The sequence below is a fragment of the Lates calcarifer genome, linkage group LG18 (genome assembly GCF_001640805.2).
Source record: "Lates calcarifer isolate ASB-BC8 linkage group LG18, TLL_Latcal_v3, whole genome shotgun sequence".
NCBI lineage: Eukaryota > Metazoa > Chordata > Actinopteri > Centropomidae > Lates > Lates calcarifer.
The window spans coordinates 5,179,489-5,186,990 of NC_066850.1; positions in this window are offsets into that span (position 1 = coordinate 5,179,489).

Below are 7,502 nucleotides of genomic sequence, written 5' to 3' on the forward strand. Positions count from 1 at the left end.
TATTTTTCAGGTTCCCACTCCTACATAGTTCCCCCACCCTCCTACTTTATGAAGACACGAGGAGGTCTGAGAGAATAGTAGAGCAGGGGAGACACATTAGCAGAGGCTGAGAGAGGATTCGATCCTGGACCAGCAGGGAGTCCATGGGAATCTAAAGGTGGGAATCAACCATCATGGCATCTATGGGAAAGAGCCTGCATTATTAAAGGCAGAGCTGGCATACGAAGAGGAGGTTGTTTTTTTTTTTTTTAATAGATTGCTGCCATTCTGTGTTTCGCCTGAAGGTGTGTACGCCTTTTCCCGCCTTCCCCCGGTTACGATCCCACTGTGCTGTAAACCTCACATTTTCCAAAATGTCAGAATAAGACGACACAGCTTCATTTTCACTTTGATGGCTTTTTTTTAATTATGCAATGGCTTTTGCGAGTCCTCCGGTTACAGTTGAGTTATACAAGGTCACACAGTCCTCAAGTTCAGGTAGAAACATGAAAATCATCAGAACTGGAGTAATGGGATTTTCATCTGACAGCTGCAATAATGTGGTTGTGTTTGTGTACAGTAGGTTTAATGTATGAGTGTTGTGCTACTGTATCCACCCCCCGCAGGCCACACTTTGATTTCCCTGTAATAAATAATGCTCTTTTGTGTTCTGTGCTTCATTTGTTCCCCTGTTGTACCGTCAGTGCTGCTCAATAAATTATGAATCGCGCCTGTTCAACCTGCCGCATATCTCTTGTTTCATTTGTCTGTCAAACTCCCTTTTTTGTCGACATTGTTGTTGTTTTTCAAATGCCACACAAATGAATGTACAGCCCAAACACACACACACACACACACACACATATAAGGTCTCCTGTTCCCAGTGTTACAATAGGTCTTTTCTTGTAAGTCGGGTTGTTTAACTCAAATCTCACCGGATTTGATAGAAACTCAGGGTAAAGTCGACACAGGAGGCAGACTGTTTTATGTGCACAGCATGTAGCTTAATAAGCAGCAGTGAGTGAGCAGTGAAAACATGTTAAATTATTAGTAACAGAACGTTTTAGCTGTAAATAAGTTTCAGTGGATAGTAATTGCTTTATAAATAAATTAATACTACACAGAAAGTGCTGGAAAACCCAGTTGGTGCAGTTTAAGCTTCATATCAATGTCAGTTTGTCTTATATTGTTCAGTGTCTGTGTAAATCTGCCATAAGCCATGAAATTGCCATACATAACAGCACAATTGCATGCGGATTCATTAAAAAATAAAGATGTCATCCTCGCTGCACCATGTTATCCCACAAAAGTTGTCTTAACAGCAGGCGGGCTGAAGGATTGTTTAGGGGTAACTGATGCAGAGGATGAATAGCAGAGGCACAGCGTGAGTCTTTCACTTTCTTTTTCTCAGAGATTTTGGGCAGCAATAGCTCGCCTACACACACCAGCTGGCTGTTGTCTGGGGGAATCGCCTCAGCCATCTTTTTTCTGATGAAATCAGAGGAAATCCACAAGCAGCCCAAGGCAGACCACACATCCTTTTTTTCCTTTTTTTGCTTCCCTTACTTCTTCTCTATTCAATAATTCTCAGTGATAGGCCTCTCCTTTGAGCACTGGCACCACTCCTCATTCCAATTAGTGAAAGGCAAAGAGGCCCCCTTGTTTGTCGGCACGCAAGCGGTAATTGGATAATCCCTGAAATTTGGGCGAGTGCACAAAAGGGAATCTGTAATTAAACCAGAAAGTCTGTCAAATATTGACACAGATGAGTCCTGCAAAGTATAGATACAGAGGATGAGTCAACGTTATTGTGCAGGGTTTTTAAAGTTTTATGCACAAGGGCAAAATGTGACATATTTGTCATAAAGTTTAGCTTCCAGAATAAAAGAGATGAAAAATCAAATCCATCCCAGTATTAACGTTAATATTGTTTTGCATAAACCCGCTGTTTAATTAACTTTAAATCCACCTTGAACTCGTCTGCTCGTGTTCATTTATGAGCTCGGTGGATTTCGCAGGTGAATTCAGAGGGGGAGGCTCACAGACACACTCACCAGGTTGTAGTGTTTCATGAAAAGACCAAGTGTTGCAGTGTGTGTCAGTATCTGCAGTCGTCTGCGGATAAACAGTTTCAACCCAAAAATGAAATTTCCACAATGGTGAGAAGTGACAGCTGCTGCTAGAGACCAAAAATCACCAATTTAGAGGATTATTTTCTAAGTGTTTGCTAGCAGCTCTATGAGCCTGTGTATTTCTAATGGGCCAACTATGGAGCTGTGCTGCTATAGCGTGGCTGAAAAGCATAAGGCAGCATGCAGCTTGATTCCTTGTGTTTTTTAGCCTCTAAATGATGAAGGTTCATGTGCCTTCCAGGCAGCCCTACCTGCGCATTTTGGAAACCTATCTCTGCTCACAGCGTGACCCGTGGACGCCCCATCGTGACAGCACTGTGCTGAGTTATACACATTTCTCTCAACATCTCGCTAAAAACCATCACAACAAGACGTCTGCTCTCAGCGTCCACTTAATGAGAGTGTAGCGTCAGCGTTCTGGCTGCAATTACAGTGCTTAGGACTCTTTAATGATATGTTAATGGCTTGGCTGTATTACCTCTCAGCTGCCCAAACAACATTAAATACCCTGCGGCTGATTAATCCGGCATCCACAAAAACACCCAATTAGAGGGAAAATGTTTGAATTGAGTTCTGCCAACAACTTTGGAGCAGAATAGACACACAGTAAAAGAGATGCTGCAAGATATTCTCAGTAAATGGAGATGATTGCTGCAGCTCTGAGATCATTTTATTCCTGTTTTACACCGAAAACATGATTGTTGTTTATATGTTAGATATCAGGACGGTGCTGTAATGCAGCGTGACTTGACTGGAGTTACTTTGCTCAAGGGCACAGAGCCAAAACACACAGCTGTTGATGAACACTGGGTGTCGGGGGGGTCAAACCTGTGACCTCTCAGTTACATAACGCTCTGTCTAAGCAGCAGGCCGCCCTGCCTCCTCCTCCTCACTGCTGCTGCTGCCGCTGTTGTGTCTGCATCAAAGTCAGAGATACAGAGAAAGGCTGTTAAAACATCTAACATGACTTGCACTAATTAAGTGCATGTCATTTTTTTGTTCTTCTTAAAACCATGAAAAAGGGATCTCGGGCGTAATTGTAAGTCAAATTAGCGAGATGACTCCTGACAGAGGAAAACTTAAAAGAAAATCTCATCAAAGCAGTGGCATCCTCCTCCGTTTCTAAAAGCCTAATGCTCTGGATTTCAAAAGCATTCGTTTTCAAAACAAAACACTTTTCACTCCTCGGCATCACCGCTCGTGTCAAACGCAATTAATCTGCGACACGTTTCCAAACAACTCCCAGCACAACTTCGCTCCTGTCGTAGAAACTCACAGGGCGGAGGTGATTATTAATGTGCAACATCTGAAGTCAAACTCATGAGAGAGACAGAGAGGTGGGGGGGGGGAATTCATTCTCCAGGAGTTCCTTCTGTAACATTACACCTGGTGGTGACAAAGCACCGCCGAGTCCCGTGGAGGAGAGGCGATCCCAACCCATTCTACCAAACACACAAGTAGGAGAAGTGTAGGAGGAGGAGAAACAATAGGAGGTGGTGATAAGCGCATTCAGTCTTGTACTCGGCGTAATCAGAATTTTGAGTTGTTGACGCTCGGGTATACAACTACTACCCTGCCTCTGCTGCAGTGTATACAGACGGGTGATAAATTAAAGTCGAGAGGAACATAAAGTGCCTCTACAACAGCTCCACTGCTCTTTGGTATACACTCTGAAAGTGCCTCAAACTTTGCTGAAGGAATAAAACATAACGTGGTGGAGGATGCTGTCCAAACTCTCCCATAGGTGTTCATTTAAAGGCAAATGAGGAAACCATGGTGCAGATTCGATAAGATGCTTCGAGTGTTTCCTGCGTCTTCGAAGTTGACGAGCCAAAAGTCGGATCTTCCAGGAACCCCTTGACTACACACAGATGATCTCCAAATATGAAACCTTCTAACCTCTCTCTACAGGCTCTATGACCTGTCTGGGGAGCTTCCACGTTCCCATCAAGCACAGTAAACACAACTCATTATGAATAGCCGCTTCATTATATTTCACAGGAAACCAACAATCACCACTTCCTGTGCCAGTGGACGGCCTGGTCCACCGTCTTCTGCGTCTCAGTTTGTGGTAATGTGATGTGACGTGGCCTGTTTCTGCAAAACAGAGCCACAATATTAGATCTTAATTCAATTAGTGGTGCAGTTTCTCCAACAAATTTACAGGTGATCAAAATACCGAAATAAAAACTGGTAGCCTACACAGTGAACTTGGAGTTTTTGGGTTCCCTGGAGGTCTGAGATCCTGGAGCAGTTGGGCACTTTGGTGATCGTATAATCCAACCACTGAGTGATTCAGCTCATGAAACATAATGCATCTCTACAATCCTACACTCCAGTAGTTGACGACTCAGGCTTTAATCAAGCATTCTCCAACTGTGGTGTTGCCATGTGTTTGTCAGTGGACATCTTAAGGTAGTAGTAGTTGTGTATTATTGGTAGTTGAAGGTACTAGTGGTAACAGTACTAGCACTGATAAAAGTGACAATTTAAATTGTAATCATGTCTTTGACTAATAATATTCCAACCTTTATGGCTGTTACTAGTTGTAATAGTGCTAACAATCATCATTTTCTCCACCATGAAAGCCTCTTTCAGAGTGTCAGGCAGGTCTGTGCTTTTAGCTCTATCTCGTCTGTCTCTTATCACCTCTCATCAGCAGGGGAGGTGAAAGAGGTTGGAAAAGAGGGGGAGAATGGTGGTGGGGGTGGGCTGCTCATCCGAGGCGAAGAGGAGAGCCAAAAGGAGGCAGCATCCTTATCAAAGGCCCGGGTGCTGAGCCTCGGTTAAAAATAGAAACCGAGGGAGATTGGCATCGATTTCTGCAGGCGTTGACGGGCCCGATTGACAGCAGCACCGCGGCGTCGGGCTGTTGAGCCATCGAGGGAATCCGCCAGACTGCCTATGATGAGATGAGATGGGAAGATAACTTCTGACAAGCCCTCCACCCGCCACCCATCCCTAATCACCCCGTCTGCACACACACACACACTCACACAAACACACAAAGATGCACACACTGAGAGAAAAAGTAATTACCACATGCATGCACCCACCCACACACACACACACACACACACACTCGCTGCCCCCTGAGCAAGTAATGGGACTTTGGCTGGCTGAGCATCCACCTGTCCGGTGTCTCCTGCCAAGTCAAAGCTCATGTGCTCACACACATACAAAATACCTCTGGATGTCCCTCCACAGCCACCAGCCGCCGTCCTTAAGGGTTATCTCACTAAATTATCCTCCATCAGTAAATAGTGCCTAATATCCATGAGAGGTCCCGAATGGGGATGTCACTGACCTTTGTTTTACTGCTGTAAATGAACTCCACTAAGTGATTGCTGTTATTACACAGTCTGCTTCGCTGCACCTGAAGTTATTCGTCTTCCTGTAGTATCAGTTGAGCAAATGTACTTTAGCAGCACATCATCAATATTTTTGCAGTTTTCCATATCCGTTTATCCTCTTCCTCTCACCTTTCAAGCAATAGTTGGATTTTTGAAAAATCTGCTTTTCAGTTTTGTGGTCGAGAGTAAATGGGAGGATTGAAGCTAGTTAGCTTTGTTTGGCATGAAGACTGGAAACAGCTAAGCTAACTCTGGCACCTCTAAAATTCACTAATAAACATATCATATCTCACTTGTTTACAAAGTACAAAAACCTAAGTGTGGAAGCTTCGCAGACTTACTTCCAGATAGAGCCAAGCTAGCTATTTCCCCTCATTTCCAGTCTTTACGCTACGCTAAGCTAAGCACATTGCCCCCTAGATCCAGCTTTACACTACAAGGCCAGAAATGGACTTGGTTTCAGTCTCAGAGTATATTTCCCAAAATGTCAATATGAAGTGATTCAGTACTTAACAAGTTCAGAGCCATGGCCAGGATTTAGAACAATTAGAGTTGAAATCCCCCCAAGTTTTATTCAAGGGAGTAATTATTTCAAGGAATGTTTTAGCTATAATTAGAGTGTAGTTCCAAATTGGGCCTAACCAGGTCTGTCCAGGAAAATTCTTAAGGAATTCTTATTTCTGGACGTGTAAAATAAAACGTTTTATGTCTCAGCACATTAAATTTCTGCTGCAAGAAACCTTAATTTAATTATTTTTGGTGGCTTAAATATCACATTTCAGTGTATTTAATGTAAAAAAAACCTGGAATACCATCCCTTTGTAGGCTTTTAACTGTAATATACAGACCTACAGTTCAACATTATCAGACTCCAACTGGAAGAACATGTCAAAAACCTAACCTTAGTATTTCTACTGCACTTTAAATGTGCACTAAATGGCTTCACAGAGGATACAAACATATTGATTTCACAAAGTATGACTTATTCTATGACTGAAGTTTCCCTGTAAATATTCTGTAGATTTTCATTTTAACCCCAAAACATGTAGGTTTACAACAGACTTAACAAAATGGCCTGAATGTCAGCATCAAATTTAATTAGAAATCAAGGAAAGAGATGTATTTTGGTATGGGACATTCATCACTCACACACTCGCTCCCCACCCCGTCCTTACTCTGTCGATCGTAAAATTACCCAGAAAAGCCAAAATAATCATCATTAAAAGCCGAAAGTTTGACTTCTACTTATAATTAGGTGATTTGCAGCAATCTGCCACGAGGACTCTGTCAATCTGTCAGCATGATCCTCCTCCTGTTAAAACCGCCACAGAGACAATTACTCTGGGCTCCTCCTAATTAGAAACTCATTGAAATTTATGAGTGCCTGTTATGAATTATTGAGTACTGTTTCCTGGGAGGGATGCCATTAGGGAAGTTTAAGCAAGTGAAATTCTTTCAGGCCCCTTTGTCGGTGCGATTTGACCACGTTTGGCTGGAATATAACACGGTATGTGTCTCCCTCTGGTGGTGAATATTATACATTTGATGTGGTGACTGTGGAAAATGTGGTCACAGGTGACACTGGCCCAGCTGTGAGACAAAAAACTAAAATGACATAAGCTGTTTTTACAGCGTATTAGTAAATCTAAATGCCTAATACTTATATGTACCCGTTAGTACTTGTTAGAGGAAGCTTCATTTCCATATTATCTGAGCTGTAACCTTCGATTGTCAATGATTTTAAGATGTAAACACACTCAGTAAGAGCTTCTCCTGATAGGTAATAAACCAGACTTTATCATAATAGAGAATATTGTCGAGTTTGAGTCTTGTGACAATAGAAACAGTGGTGAGGTTTCTCTCCTGTGTGTGTCCTAGTGTTGCAAACACTGTCGTCGATGTCAGCTCTGCCACCAGATCACATCGTCTTCTTCTTTTTTTCTCTTTTCTGCTCACATCCAGATGTTCCCTGGCTCGTTCCACTGCGCTTCTTGAACATCTGGGTTGCTGGAAGGTGATCGCACCAGCTGTTCCTGCC